Source organism: Pipistrellus hanaki, assembly GCF_964339955.1.
Source record: "Pipistrellus hanaki genome assembly, chromosome: 4".
Lineage (NCBI taxonomy): Eukaryota > Metazoa > Chordata > Mammalia > Chiroptera > Vespertilionidae > Pipistrellus > Pipistrellus hanaki.
Genome location: NC_140506.1, coordinates 74,794,247 through 74,810,041, shown reverse-complemented (window position 1 = coordinate 74,810,041; position 15,795 = coordinate 74,794,247). Strand labels below are relative to the sequence as shown.

The 15,795-nt window shown below is 41.5% G+C and overlaps 1 long non-coding RNA gene across 1 annotated transcript in view; it reads left to right on the top strand.

Moving 5' to 3' along the window:
* Window positions 1-14,632, top strand: part of LOC311620979 — a 123,672-nt gene extending 109,040 nt beyond the window's left edge. The window contains exon 5 of the long non-coding RNA XR_014794776.1: window positions 14,474-14,632. This is a non-coding gene — a long non-coding RNA (uncharacterized lncRNA). The remainder of the gene's footprint in view (window positions 1-14,473) is intronic.
* The last annotated feature ends 1,163 nt before the right edge of the window (window positions 14,633-15,795 follow it).

Sequence of the window (15,795 nt, the reverse complement as noted above, 5' to 3'; positions counted from 1 at the left end):
TTTAGATGTAGAAAAACATTTTGACATACATGCTCACTAAAGAAAGGGGTGTGCAGCTGGTTTTGATACACACTTGATTTGTACACGCTTGACAGTTTTATCAGCCCAAACAATTAAAAAGTCAGCAATTGTTAATTCCCAGGTACTAAAACACAGGAGGAAATAGCTCCTGGGTTAAACAAAGTGTTCTCGTTTATAGACAAACAAGACAAGATAATGTACTCTTGGGGATATCTTCACTTTTTATTCAAAGGCACCTTTCAAATAAATACTCTCATTCCTCTCAAACGCTCCCCAAAGTAGCCACTGCAGTTTGGAAATGTCCCTAGTGAAAGTGTGCCAGTTCATGAGATAAGCACACAGTCAGCTTGATAGTGAGAAAACGGGGGGTGGGGTTGGGGGGGCCAGAGAGAAGAGAAGCAGCAGCATCTGGCCCAGTGGAGTCAGAGGAGAGCCTGGGAGAACGTCTATGGTCTTTGGAAGGTGCTCCTGCCAAGTCAAGGCTCTGGGTCCTGGCCAAGGGCCAGTCATCACCCAGCCATCCTCAGAGAGCAGGCAAAACCTTGTGACTCTAGGCAGACAAAAATAAACCGAGTTCTCAGGGACACCAAGACAAGACTTGGGGTACATCTTTAAAAGGTTGCAAAACGTTGAATCAAATCAAAGTTTGTCCAAAAGAAGGCCAGATTCAGGAGACACAATCAACTCATCCGGTCCCTGGGGCCTGGCTTGAGGACACATTTATCAGACCTGGTCCTCTCCTCTGCTCTGGATGGTTGATGTTCTGTGTCAACTGGCTAGTCTATAATCTAGTCCCCAGGTTATTCAGTCAAACAGGAATTATTGCTGTGATGATGTTTTGTAGATACGATTAAAGCCCATAAATTATAGATATGATTTACATCCATAATCACTTGTTTCATATACAGGAAATTATCTTAGATCAAGCATGTCAAACTCTTAAGGCTAATATGAGCCATATAAACAAAGTTTAAGTTTATGTGAGCCACAAAAAAACAAAAGCCTCGATTTTCATAGAAACGTAGTTTTATTTTGATAGAGACATGCTGAATACAAAGCGCTGAAATAAATGAGTAATCGTTAACATAAAGTAATAAAACATTTTATAAAAATTAACATTTTTTCTTGAACATTAACTTACCAGATACTGGATAACTACACAAATTAATAAGCGTAATGCAAATAAACCTATTTTTCTTGTTCTCCGAAAGCAAAATATTTCCTGTTGCGCACACCAAACGAGTCAGTTCAAGACTAATGAAGTGGCAATCGATTGCTAAAATATTCACTGCTAGTATTAGTGAAGAGGAATGGTGTGCCTGCGCGTAAGGAACGTAAAGGAAATGAATGCAATACTATTATAGTAATCAGCTATTAGTGAATGTTGTAGTTCATTTTTAACAGGATATTGTAAAAATTAAGTTACAAAATTTTTATTAAAACGTTTATTATATATTGGCTGGGCTGCAAAAATATCTATTGTGGGCTGCATGGGGCCATTAATTTGACATGATTGTCATAGACAATCTGAATGGTTCTGATGCAAAATGTTGAAAGGTGTCAAAAGCAGAGCTTAGACTTCCTTGAAGAAGAAATTCTGCCTGTGAGCAAAAGTTTTAGCTGTGCCTAAGAGTTCCAGCCTTCCTGAAGGCCAGTGGTTTTGGTTTGGAACTTGCCTAGCTAGCTGCCACAGTTGTATAAGCCAATTCATTGCAATAAATCTCTTAAAAGAGATAGCTCATACTGGTTCTGTTCCTCTGGTTCATTCTTCACTGATACATCTCTCTATGGATGTTTCCTGTTATAGACAAACAACACTCAGGACACCAGACAAGCAGACAGACCACAGGAGCAAGACTTAGAAGACTACTCAAAATTTTCATCAGAGCACACTATAAGTCTGATCAGATAAACAGAAATGTCAGATGGGAACATATTCCCAGGAACACAAAATAAAACCAATGCTGATGTATTTAACAGAATACTGAAACTTAATTTAGCATGAACTTCTCTCTCCATCACATGCAGAGAGCATATCCAACAACTAGAGACACAGATATGAACTCTAGTATTGGGTCCAGGGTTTACATCCAAGGCAATGAATGAGGTCTTCAAATGGATGAATCTTGGGGACATATCCCTTTCTGCCAAAGCCCTCCAGCCAAACACCACAGGAGCACATGATGAGATGAGAGCATAGTGAAAGCTGTAATTGATAATGAAGCAATAAGCACTCTTATTCACTAGGAGAGGATGCTGTCTGGTATTTCCATGGGTTTCACAATAAATTTGTGCTATAGATAGACTGTGTCCTCTCAAATTCTTAAACCCCAATGTGATGTTATTAAGAGGAACCTTTGGAGGGTGATTAGGTCATGAGGGTGGAGCTCTTATGAAAGGATTTGTGTCCTTATAAATGAGATCCTAGAGACCTCCCTCACCTCTCTGCCTTATCAGGATACAAGAAGATGGCTGTCTAGAAACTGAGAAGTGGGTCCTCACTAGACATCCAATCTGCCAGTCCTGTGATCTTCGACTTCTCAGAATTCAGAACTGTGAGAAACAAATGTTTAGCGTATAAGCCTTTCAGTTGGTAGTAGTTTTTGTTACAGCATCCTGAACTAAGACACCCTGTTTTTGTCTGTGCTTTGTCTTGTTTGTTATTTGTTGTTTTGCCTCATTCATCATAGTCACAGAACACAGAGCACCAGACCTTCAGTGTGACATCTGTGTCAGTGAGACTGTAGATACCCAACAGGAGGATACCACGATCTGGCTGTCAGCTCCATGCTGGCTCTTGATAACTCTAAGCCAGTTATAATTCCTAGGTGTCAGAAGTTGCTCCTCCCTCCCTTGATATTTAAATTTCAATTGTTTTTAATTATCTGTGACCCAAGTTTTATTTTTTTTTAATGTGGACTGAGCTACAAACAGAGTAATTATTATTATATCCAATTTACCCAAAAATATATATAATATAATGTGATCATTACTAAATATACTAGTAAGTATTTTACTAGAAATCACATCTCAATGATAAAAGGAAAATTTTCAATTAGATCATGCATCTATAAATAAATATTGCTTATTCCTTAAATGGAAATAGTTGGTATAAATTGTATTCCCACTTTCTATTTTTATTTAAGTGCTAAGAAAACTCATGTCCTTAAATGAGTAAGCGGGGGCAGAATTAAAAACAAAAAACTAAAACAAAATACGTCAAATTTTTAGGATATCTGCAAAACTCTCATCAAGAAACAATTTTAATGATCTGCCTGTTCACAATGTAATTGAGTCTCCAAATTGAAAGCAAATTGAAAAATGACCTGCTTTTCAAAAGGACTTGCTTTTCAGTTGTTAGATCTCATCTTTTCCTAACCCCAAGATGAAGGTTTTAAATTCTCCCTTGTTCAAAACCCCAGCAGATTGTTTTTACATAGTATGAGTGGGGATGGATGAGACATTTGTCTTCCTTTTGTAAAATGTGAGAAAGGTGAATATTTAAGGGGAAGTAGAGACTGAGGATCCATGTCCCCTCAACTGCCAGTGCGTTCTCAAGTAAAACAGTTTTAGCAAAAAAATACAAATGCGAGGTAAGCATCAGGAAACTGGTTTTCTGAAGCTGTCTATGCTGACTACCCTTTGAAAAGTCTGTAGGTATCCTCAGGATCCCCTGCACTCGCAAGACTCACCAACCAGACTGTAGAAATCCAGATGGTTTCCCTGGAAATATCTGCCGCACCAATATAATAGAAACATTATGGACCGTGATCATTTGGTTTATGGTTTAGTAATGCCGCTCTTAAGTCTCCTAGGGTGCCTAAAACATTGTCTTTGCACATAGGGGGTTCTCTGCAAATATTAGCGGCAGTGGAGGGGAGCTATTTTATTGCTTTAGGAAGGAAAACACAATTTAAAATGGCCAACTATTGTATACCGCAGAGTACTGGTGCCTGATGTAGTTGCTGCCAATTAAGAGGTAGCCTATGATTACTTATTTTACTGAATAATAATAGTTGTCATTTATGGAACACCTGCAGGGACCTGGCACTTAACATGAGAGTAGGGACACACACATACACACACAGACAATGAAATGGCCCTACAAGTTATTATTGCTATCTACGTTTTATAAATAAACATTTCAGAAAGGTCTTATAATTTTCTCAAGCCAGCGAGCTAATAGATGGTTGTGCCAAGATTATAACCAGTTCCAAAACACCTGTGGTGTTTTTTTTTTTTTATCATGACACAATTGCCTCTTCCTCACACCTGAACTTTCTCCCAGGTCTCCTGAAGAGGAGCAACAATATCTTGACATAAAATAAGTAAATAAATAAAGCATATCTCTTTTATTTTACACTTAAAATGAGGAAGAGCATGCCTGTCTTGTACTTGGGAAATAAAATATGTAAAATACCAACACAGTGCATGGCATACTTTAGGTATTTAGTAAATGCTGCTTCCATCTTTCATTTGAAAGGAATACATCTTTAGAACTCAAAATTGATACATTTTGCTTTTGACTTAATTTGATCACATTTTTGGTGAAACAAAATATTTTCCCAATTGACCAAGTCTCAAACCAAACAGACCAGCTACTGGGCTGTTTTAAAAGCCCTTCGTAATGCAAGCCCACTTTAAAACGATTCAGGAATGATGGGTTCAATCCATACTGCAAAGATTGGAAACGCCACAATTTTCTATCATTTCTAGAAGTAGAACACAACCTGAAAATGGAATATAATTGGGGCACAGAAGCATCTGTGGGCTGCCTATTTTATTCTCATTTCCTCGGGAAGTATTCATATTTGATCTCTCGGTGTGCGAATGGGAGTTAGACCTACCCACACCCTGCCTTTGAAATAGGCAAAGGGTATCAGCTGAATGAGATGCACATTGTTGAACCACATCAAACCAAATGGATGATCTGATGTTTAACAGTGAACAGCCCTGGTCTTTTTAAAGGCAGGAGAAATTCTATAACATGAAGACAAAAATGAAGGCAAGCTAACTCCATTCTCTAGAGAATTTCTTGCCTGAAGATTCAGTCTAGAGATCCTTATAGATCTGCCTACTTTTATTTACCGAAGTTAAAAATTTTGTGATGAGGTAGGCTTAAAACCTTGGGCATTCATGTATTCCAATATATCAAAACAGATCTCCAACCAAAAGAAAGCACGGATCTCAGAGGCAGCAGGCATCTGTCTGATGAGGCAAGTTGGCATTCTACAGAAGTCTGGGCATCAGAAAGGTGTGAAAAGGCCTGTCCTCTTCCCTCCCTGCCAGTGTTGAATGTTTGGTGACTAATGAAAAGATAGGGAACTCCAAAGCCTTCCTCTGTTAGCTTAGCCACATGCAGACCTTTATTCTCTGCCCTGTAAAGGGTTAAAAGAAGAAACCCTGGTGATGGGGGAAAATAGAATATATATTTTACCTCCAGTCCTGCCTGGTGTTCAATTAAAAGCTCCTCTTTTGGTGCTGCATACGGGTGTTGTGTGCTGTAAGTGGGCAAGATATTGGGAATGAAATGACATTAGCCACACAAGGCTTCCTGTTTACAAAACACTTAGATATTCTCCTGGATATGCCCCTGCCCCACTTTGAGATCTCCTGGTCCCTTTCCATTGAACAGTATTCTGAACGGAACTGTCTTCCTCAAGCTGACATCACGGCAGAAGTCTCAGTCACACACACTCGCAATTCTAAATCTGCCTGATGACACACAGATAAAAATTGGTGACAAAAAAACTTGCCATTGGCAATAATGGGGCTGGTATACTGTATTGTTCTCCTGCTGCTGCTGTAATAAAACAAGTGCAGTGTTTTAAAGCAACACAATTTAATTATTTTATAGTTCTGGAATTCAGAAAGTTGAAATGGGTCAGCAGAGCTGGCTCCGTTTAATGGAGGCTCTAGGGGACAATCTGTTTCCTTGCCTTTCTCGGGTTCTAGAAGCTTCCTATTTGGCTGGTGGCCTTGCATCACTCTCCACCATCACACCTTCTCTGATTCTGACCTTCCTGCCTCCCTCTTACAAGCAACCTTGTAATTACATTGGGCCCACCAAGATAATCCAGAGAATTTCCCTTTCTCAAGATTCTTAATCACATCTATAAAGCCCCTTTTACCACATAAAGTAACATACCAGTAAAGTAACTGAGTCTCAAGGTCAGGAAAGGCTTGTCACAGATTGGAGTGGATTAAGGAGACGTGACAAGCAAATGCAATGTGGGATTCTTAATTTGATCTTGGAACAGAAAAAGAGCATTGGTACAAAAAATGGGGAACTCTGAAATTTTACCTATTAGTATTATATTAGTGGCAATTTCTTAGGTTTGATCATTTTACTATGGTTATACAAAATGCTAGCATTGGGGGACGCTGCATGAAGGCTGTACTGAAACTGTTTCCTAAGTCTAAAATTATCCTAAGATAAATGGTCAAAGCTAAAACAGAGCAGGAAGGGAGTGCTAGCAATTTTTCTGTGGGATTCTAAGTGCTTAAATTGCTATTGTCCTTCAGAGGAAGGCATGATCTGTTTTTAAAGAGTAAGGAGTCTACTTCGCTTGACACTTGGAGTTCTTCAAGTCTTTTTACAATAATTTTCCCATTTGAGCCTCTCAACAGTGTGAGCCATACGTATGCAGAGATGCTATTTTTTATTTTTATTTACTTTTTTTAGATTAGAAAGCAGGTGCTTGGGGAGGACAAATGACTCAGATAAATAACCAGTGGTTAGAGTCCAGGTTTTCTAGTTTCAAGACCAGAGCTCTTACTATGCCAGGTGGCTTGCCAGTATTCCTATTATCCATGCTTTGTAGCCATTAAGGAATTACCATCTTGGATTTGAAATCTGACTGTTACTCTTCATTCTCTAAATAAATGCTAAAGCATCTGGCTTTCACATGGGTTAGATTTGCCATGGCCCAGACCCATGTATCTCTATACTCTCCCTAATAACTGTGCAATCATCAGAAAGGATGAGGGCATAGTCTTTACTTATTTGGATACTACAGTTTACAGATCTTCCAGAGTTCTGCACGTCTCACAGCCTTATTTGCATACACCCTAAAAAGCCTTAGCTCACGCTTTCAACTCTACTTGATCATCCCACTTAGCCATAACATGACAGGGTCGATTCAAGTTTTGAATTTATCGATGATTCAGGGTTTCGAAGTTTAAGAGGCACCTTTGATGATGGCAGCATTGTGGACAGAGTATATAGGCGTTGGAACAGATACGAATATCTGAAGGCTGGAGCTCAACCACCCATATTCATTCCCATGTTTTGATGTGGTGAGTTCACGTGCCACAGCTATCTACACATAATTAGATATAAGCAAGTCTATTGGCAGTCTGGGTAAAAAAAAAAAAAAAAAAAATTGTGCTGTCTAATTCGCTTTCTCAAAATGTGCCTAAAAGAATGAGGAGAAAAGTACGTGTATTAGTTGGTTAGGGCTGCTATGACAAAGTAGCATGCATTTGTGGAGAAGGGGTTTGGGGGGAGGTTGCTTAAACAACAAATGTTTGTCTTCTCATCGTTCTGCCCCTGGTAGAAACATGGAACAAGAAAATCATAGGTAACATCATGACACAGGGACAGCAAATCAGGCAGCGGGGGAGGAAGCTATCCCATCTCAAAACTTGGCATGAGCAGGGCAAATACTGAACTCTCAGGCCCTGGCACTGTACTGAGATCCAGGAGATGGCACTTCCTGAGAAGAGCAGAGCTGTTGCAGTACACGGACTGTGTGATGCTGTCAGCTCCCAAACTCATCTAAAAACTAGACACAGGAAGTACAGAGTGAAGTGTAGTCCCAGAACCCTGGGGCATGGAGCCATCAGGAAAAGGCCTCAGCTGACAAGGTTCTGAGTCAAGCTTTCTCTGGGTGCCAATACCCTGGGAGGATGGAGAGAGCTGGGAACACAAGTGTCCTGTGCAGAAGAGAGAGAGTCTGAGCATTACAGAAAGCTTCTGGACATGTGAGTGCCCAGAGATAGTCACACAGTTCATTCATAAATATCAATGAACACTGGCTATATCCTGGTTACTATACCCTGGGCACATAGTGATGAGCTAAACACACATGGTCCCTGCCTTTCATCACAGAGCCCTACACTCTCATGTAGAGAGCCTCCTAGCCTCAAATACCACCAGCTTGTAGGTGACCGCTCTTGATATCCTGACCTCTCACTGGGTTTGGGAGCATCACTTTTAGAAAGCCTAATATTTATTCCATTCAGCTGGGCCAGAGCTGGGGCCAGAGCAATGCTCTACTCACCAGGACTCACCAGATAATCGACTCTGAGCCCATCATTGTGCATACTTCACACCTCCCAACAACCCAGTGAAGTAAGATTACAATCCTGATTTATGGATAGAGGATTACTCGGTATGGGTGAGCAACTAGCCAAAGGTCACTCAGGAAACAAAAAAAATAATTGAAACCCAACTCCTCTTGACTTGAAAACTTGTGCTCTAAGTCGTTAGATATCTGGCAACGTGTTGTTAATATAAATGGAAGATAAATCTGAATTGTCAACCTGATTAAATCATCCCATTTGCTAATAGGTGTTACATCTAATTTTGAGGAGTGTAGATACATGCTTCTTAGTAGCATTTTGACTCATAGTTAATTAAATGATATGGATACACCCAAAAGATGAGTGTATAATTTCCAGTTTTTAAAATTTTAATGGATAATTAACAACTCTATTCTTTATTTATCTAGTTTAAAATGTTAATGAATAGCTCCCCTTCTAATTGCAAAGCTGAGCATTTAAGGGAACCTGACACTTCATAAATATCGAACTGTGAGGTTTCATGTGTTGGTTTTATATAAACATAGGAATTGAATAATTACCATCCCTGCTATTCATTAAAATTCAAAATTAGATAAACAATAAGCAGGAATGTTTTTGTTCATTATTATTCACAGCAAGTACTTTGCTTACAATACTCCTGCTTCTTTTCATGATTTCTTTTGTGCACTGTCCTTTCTCTGCAAGCACAAAGATGGTCCGTTGAGTGGAAAACTCTCTAATTTTCTTTGGGCTTGCTTTCATTTTTTTTTAAATTTTTTATTTTTGTCAACTGAATCATCATTTTATTTAGAAAGAAAGGCAGCATTAGAGAGAGAGATCTGGGCTCAGGGTTGTAAGACTCTTAGTCCTGGTCTCAGCTCAGTCATTAACTTGCAGTAGGTTCCTAGTGAGCTGGGCTAGAATGTCCTCATCTTTAAGATGAGGGATTTGCACTCGGTGCCCATTCATTCATTCATTCATTCATTCATTTTTTCTTAAACAAATATTTTTGTGTATCTATTTGCCCAGCTACATGAGGTTCTAGAGAGAAATAAGAAATGACTAAAGTTTCTGCGCTGATGGAGTTTTGTCAAACAACCACACAAATAATTACAAGATAACAATTATGATCATTGCTACAAAGGGGATTATACAATGTGTGAATCATTACAATCCAGGGTTTGGACACAGAAAGGTAAGGGGAAGCTGTCCAAGAAGAAGGGATGCTTAAAAAAAGAAGGATCTCTTCTACCCTTTGAGACAGCATGGAAGGACCTGGAGAGTATTAAGCTAAGCCAAATAAGCCAGTCAGAGAAAGACAAGTATCACATGATCTGACGCATATGAGGAATCTAATGAAAGAAAATTAAGGAACAAAACAGATTCAGAGACATAGAAACATGGAATAGACGGTTGAGTCTCAGAGGGAAGGTAGGGGTGGGTGGGTGAGTGGGAAGAGATCAACTGAAGAACATGTATGGATATATTCAGAACTCATGGACACAGACAATAGCTTGGTGAAGACCTGACGTGGGAACCAGGAGATGGAGATCGAATAGAAGAGGTCAGTAGGGAAAAAGGGGGGGACATACTTAATACTTTCAACAATAAAGTTTTGGTTTTTTTTAAAAAAATCTTATATCTCAAAAATGAACAGAAGTTAATTGTATGAAGAAGGAAAAAATGAAATTTTCAGGAGCTGGTAAGAGCTTGAGGAAATGCCATGGGGCAGGAGAGGCTAAAAAGGCCCATCTGTCTGAAAAGGAGAGAAGAGAATTAGACTATGAGATAACTTTGGAGAGATAATCTGGATTTTCTTCAGACAGGTCTCATAAAGGAGTCTGTCTGCACCCTAAAAGCAATGGTGGTGTGCATCAACATATATTTTAATCATATCCCCTTTGAAAGTGGTCTTATCAGATGGAGATTAGATCCACTTAGTCTGGGTTTCTTGCCTCCTTTTCCTGGATCTGCAGAGCCACCTGAGTGGTTTTGCTTGCAAAGCTCTCTTAGGGTGTAGAATCTAAGGAGACTTTGTAAATTTATCAGTAAGTATCAGGTCATAGGTGTGTGACAGTGGCAGACCCTAGAGCCTTCTCTTTGCTTGCAGTTACATGCCTCCTTCTGCTTTGCATGCAGGAAACCCCAGGGAAACACAGCTCGGCACGATCAAAGAATTGTCATGATGTATACTCTTCACAAAACAGCTTCATGAACCTGAATGTCAACAGTGATCCTCCCGGTCTATAATCTTACATACAGTAATCTGATTCTCCCAGAAATACATGAAGTTTCTAAGAGCACACCACTTCTTCCTTTATGTATAACAATATATGACTTAGATTTTAAGGTTCTGTACTTGATATAATCTGCTTACAATTTTTATTTAATTTCTTAAAAAGGAAAGGGATACAAAGCAGCGACTATGTCCCTGGCAGTCTCCCTGGGGGAAATAGTGCTGGTGCCACGAATCTTGATCACCAGCCTTTGACCAGAGAGGCTACTTCTCATACCATGGCAGTGGTGACAGCTCAAAGGGAGACTCACGGGACTTGTTTAGAAGTTGGTCATAAAACCTCTCCAAGCTCAAATGTTACTGAGGTTGGTGAGAAAACTAAGAATATCCCTGAGGCAATACATGTCTGTGTGCAATACAGCTGAGCTGGGAGGAAAAGCGGTCCCCAGATTATCAGAATCACTTGGAAACTATTTAAAAATGATATTAAATCTCATTTCTGTGTGTCTGTTTGGGTGAATCTGGAAGTGAGGGAGGTCAGGAATCAAATAGTTTTGCCAAGCTTCCCTAAGGGATTCAATTTGGAAACTTTTCTACTACCCCTGGTAAGAGCTATTTTAGTTTCCAGGATTGAAACTTTTCTTCTTCATGGCAAGAGGAAAGGGATGGTAGGAGACATTAAGGACAAGTGGACAAATTTACAGTGCTTGTCACAATCGAGAAGTTGGGAGCACTGTAGTCTATCCCCTCTCTCCCAGAGCACAGCCCCTATTTGTTTGTCAGACAAACACCTTCAAGGCCAAACATTATTCTGAAAGAGAGGGTTTATTGAGCCATATGTTATCCAGAAAAGGGATATAAAAGGTCATGGGGATGCAGTTTAAACCACCAACAGCGCCAAAACTGGTTTGGCTCAGTGGATAGAACATTGGCCCGTGGACTGAAAGGTCCCAGGTTTGATTCCTGTCAAGGGCATGTACCTTGGTTGCGGGCACGTCCCCTGTATGGAGTGTGCAAGAGGCAGCTGATTGACGTTTCTCTCTCATCTGTGTTTCTAATTCTCTATCCTCCTCTCTTCCTCTCTGTGAAAAATCAATAAAATATATTTTAAAAAAATAGAATGAAATAAAAATAAATAAATAAATGAACCACCAACAGCTGGGCTAGATGGAGAAGAACATGCCCATTATCTCTGAACGAGCTGGGCACTTTTATACAGTAAGTTTGGGGAAGAAAGGTGTAAGTTGTTTTGAAATCTTTGTATTGGCTTTGGACAAATTGGGCAGGAGAAGGTGAAGTGGGAGCAGGCCTGGCATAGACCATAGCCCATGCTGATTTGGGGGTGGTTACGAGCAACAGTCCAGAAAGGTCCTACACAAGCAGGATGGGGCGGTGTCTGGTGGCCAGCTGTCCTCTCTAGATAATCATGGAAATAGCCACCTGGAAGTTAATTCAAAGTTTAAAACATGCATTCAGGGGTGTGAGTTAATTGTGTATCTTTTGTTCATTTTGACCCACAGCTCTGTTAACAGATTAACTTCTGCTGTCTCCCCCTCCCACACTCTGGCCTGTTATAATTTAATTTAAGATATCACAGAATTTTTCTCTTGTCATCTTCTCCTTCCATCCAGAGTAAGCAGTCAATGGGCTCTCCCTTCTGGGAGATGCCGGCCTCCCACCGCCTCCTGAGGACCACACTGAAAGCTTCAGTCACGTCAACTGTTACAATCCTATGTTGGCTTCATCCTCCCAAATTATTTTTATATCAACTTTTTTGAGGCACAGTGTATAAACAATGAAATAAGCCATATTAAGTATGAATTTTGATGAGTTTTATCAAATTTATTACTTGCATAACCAGCAACAAAGTCATGATGGAGAACATTTTCATGTCACTCTAAAAAGTAATATCCTGGTTGCGGAAACCAGTTTGGCTCAGTGGATAGGGCGTCGGTCTGTAACTAAAAGATCTCAGGTTCGATTCTGGTCAAGAACATTTACCTTGGTTGCGGGCACATCCCCACTGGGAGGTGTGCAGGAGGCAGCTGATCGATGTTTCTTTCTCACTGATGTTTCTAACTATCTCCCTTCCTCTCTGTAAAAAATCAATAAAATATATATTTTTTTAAAAAGTAACCTCCTGGCCTTGGGTCATTACCATACTCAACACCCATCATTAGTCCACCTTCTGCCACAGGAGATGAGTTTGCCCATTCTAGAACTAATATAAATACAATTACTCAGAATATATTCCTTTACTTTTGGCTTTATTTTTCTGTGCCACCCAACATATGTTTTTTAAAATTCATGCACGTTTGCACGCATCAGGGCTGTTCTTTATTACTGAGTAGCATTCTCCTGGATGGATGCAGCAAGACCGCCTATTCATTCACTGGTTGATAGAGATGTAGGTTGGTCTCTGGCTATAAAGCTGCTAGGAACAGTCAAGTACAAATCTCCGAGTGGGCATGTGTTTTTATTCCTTTTGGGCAAGGACCCAGAGTGGAATTCTGGGTCACATGAGAAATATATGCTTCGTCCTATAAGAAATGACCAAAATGTTTTCCAGAGTGGCTGTACCATTTCGCATTCCCACCAGCAATGGGTGAACGTTCCCATTATATTGCTTTCTCACCACCATGTCCATCTTTTTCACTGGGGTCATTCTAGTGTGCGGTAGGAGAAAATTACTTTTAACTTACTTAAACTTTAATTTCCTCTCTCCAAAAACGAAATCCCTCACTAATAGCTGGTTTAGCGGTGATACAAGAAAGTTGATAGTATTTGTAGTATGCAGGACCTGGCATATCATAGGCACTCAAATAGTATTAGCCCCACTTACCAAGGCAGCAGTTCTCAACCCTACTTCACATTATCTCAACCAGGGAGCTTTTAAAGATACAGCTTCCAGGGGCTGGATCAATTAAACGAGAATCTCTGGGAATATTTGAGAGGCACAGCTGTGTGAGGATGCAGCCTTGTCTCTGCATAGGGCCCCGCCTGGGTCTGTTCAGCATTAAGCTGCAACAAGTCACTCTTTTGACCTTGAGTATTCAAGGTTTGCATGTGCGTGAATGAGTGAAGTGACAGTGGGGCCCGGTAGCTGCTGCAGTGACCTTTCCAGGCAGGCTGGCCCAAGACAGACATGTTTGCAATTTCCGAGGAATCTGTGGGATGGAAAGGGAATTTGCAATAATAAGGTCTCCAACACAACAGGCTGTGTCAGCAGGCACCGGCCGCAGGCGGAGTGGAGGAGATCACAGGCAATCAGGCGCAGCCGGCTCAAGAGGCAGCTGCAACCCACTTTGTCGCTTCTTAGGCCGGCTTTGTGTGGTTTAACGAGGCTTTTCTAGGCTCTCCTCTACAGCCAGCTGGCAAAGCAGTGGGATAAGCCGGAGGGTGTTGCCGAGGTTCCCTTTTGAGGACATATTTATGCTCAGAGCACATCCGCTCTCCACTGAGCATGATGTACAGGGAGGGGACAGGCTCACCCCTCCCCTCTATAGGAAGAGACCCCCCCAACGTGGCAAAATGGTAAAGTGGAAGGTGTGTCTGCCTTCCTGTGGCTCTAATTCTGGAAAGGCTTTCTATAATTCTAAACGGCTTAGCTAAGATTCAGGGAGACGGTGTATCCAGGACGGAGAAGGGTTTCCCCAGACTTGAAGTTACAGCATTTTCCTCATTTGTATATTTCCCTCCCACACCTAGCTTCCTGTTTCATGGATACTGGATACTTGTTAGGTGAATAAAACTGAGTTGAAATAAGGATTTCTAGAATATTTTATACCAAAAACTGCATGGAGCCTGATGTATTGGGATGATGATATTGACCTTGGCTACTGGCTGCATGATTTACTCCTTCCTATCCTATCACTGTGCTAGCCTGGTTTTCTCCTTCTGCACCCACAGACCAAGCCAGGCCTTCTGCTCCAGCATCAGCTGCCAGGGCCCTCCACTGAAGTGCTGCAGTCTTCATCCCTGGGTGCTGCTCTCTGCCTCCAGCCTCCTCTCCACTCAGCTGCTCACCCAAGTGCATCTGCCCTCAGTCCCATGGTCCCAAGCTTCTCATCCCCTGAGCAGTAAGATTCCTGGGCTTGAATCTTTTTTTGGGGGGTGGAGCGTGGGGTTTGGGGCAGCACTTTTTCAAGCACCCAAAAGACAGGAGGAAAAACTCTTTGGGGAAGGCTGAGAGAGGAATTTTATCATCTCCCTTGTGGTTACTACTGCTGTGCAGGCAACCGTCCCAAATTCAATAGCCTAAAATCACAGCCTTCTATTATGCTTTTAGGTCTGTGAGGCATACATTTGGGCAGATATGAGGAGGATGTCTTGTCTCTGCTCCATGATGTCTGGGCCTCAGCTGAGAGTCTCAGATGGCTGAGAGGGATTCCAAAGGTTGGGGGCTGTAATCATCTGGAGACTTCTGTATTCACGAGTCTGGTACCTGTGAAAGGATGACTCAAAGGCTGGGCTCAGCTGAGAGAGTCAACCAGAACACATGCATATGGCCTCTCCATGTGGCTTGGGCTTCCTAATGACAAGGTGGCCCATGCTGGTCCAACTTCTCACATGGCGTCTCAGAGTTCTAAGAGCAAGTTGAGGTCATCAGGAGACATGTAAGGTCACTTTTGCCATCCACTAGGAGCCAAAGCCTCTTCTCGATTCAAAGTGAGGGCCTGGACCTCACCTCTCAATAGGAGGAGGGTCATAGCATCCCTGTGTTTGAATAAGTTGTGCCTTAGAACCTTCGCTCGTTAAATCATACTCCACACGTTGAATGTTAGAACCTGGCAGTGAGTTCTAAAGATCTCCCTGTTCCTTGGTCCTCCTGTCCTACATGAAGGAGGGCAGTGAATGGAGCCTCCCTGGGACCACGCAGGCACAGCTCTCACTACATGTGCAGCTGGATTTCAGGGAGAGACGGAGAGGTTGGGCCTTCAACCCCACCATGAGGTATTTCCCTTTGTTTCTCTCCTTGGCAATTAGAAGGGCCTCCTGCAATGGAAACTTGGAGAAAATGATTTTCTGGGAAGACCGGAAGGGTGGCAGCGAGCTGAGTGGAGTGGGAGAGGGGTGATGGGCAGGGAGACAGATGAGATGAGATGAGATGACCACTAAAATAAGGCTCAGAACTGGGGTGGGAGCTGTGTACACAGAGTGGAGAGAAGGGCCATATCTCAGAGACCAAAGAATAAGAAAGAAAGATCATTTCGTAGACAGTCACATGGCCC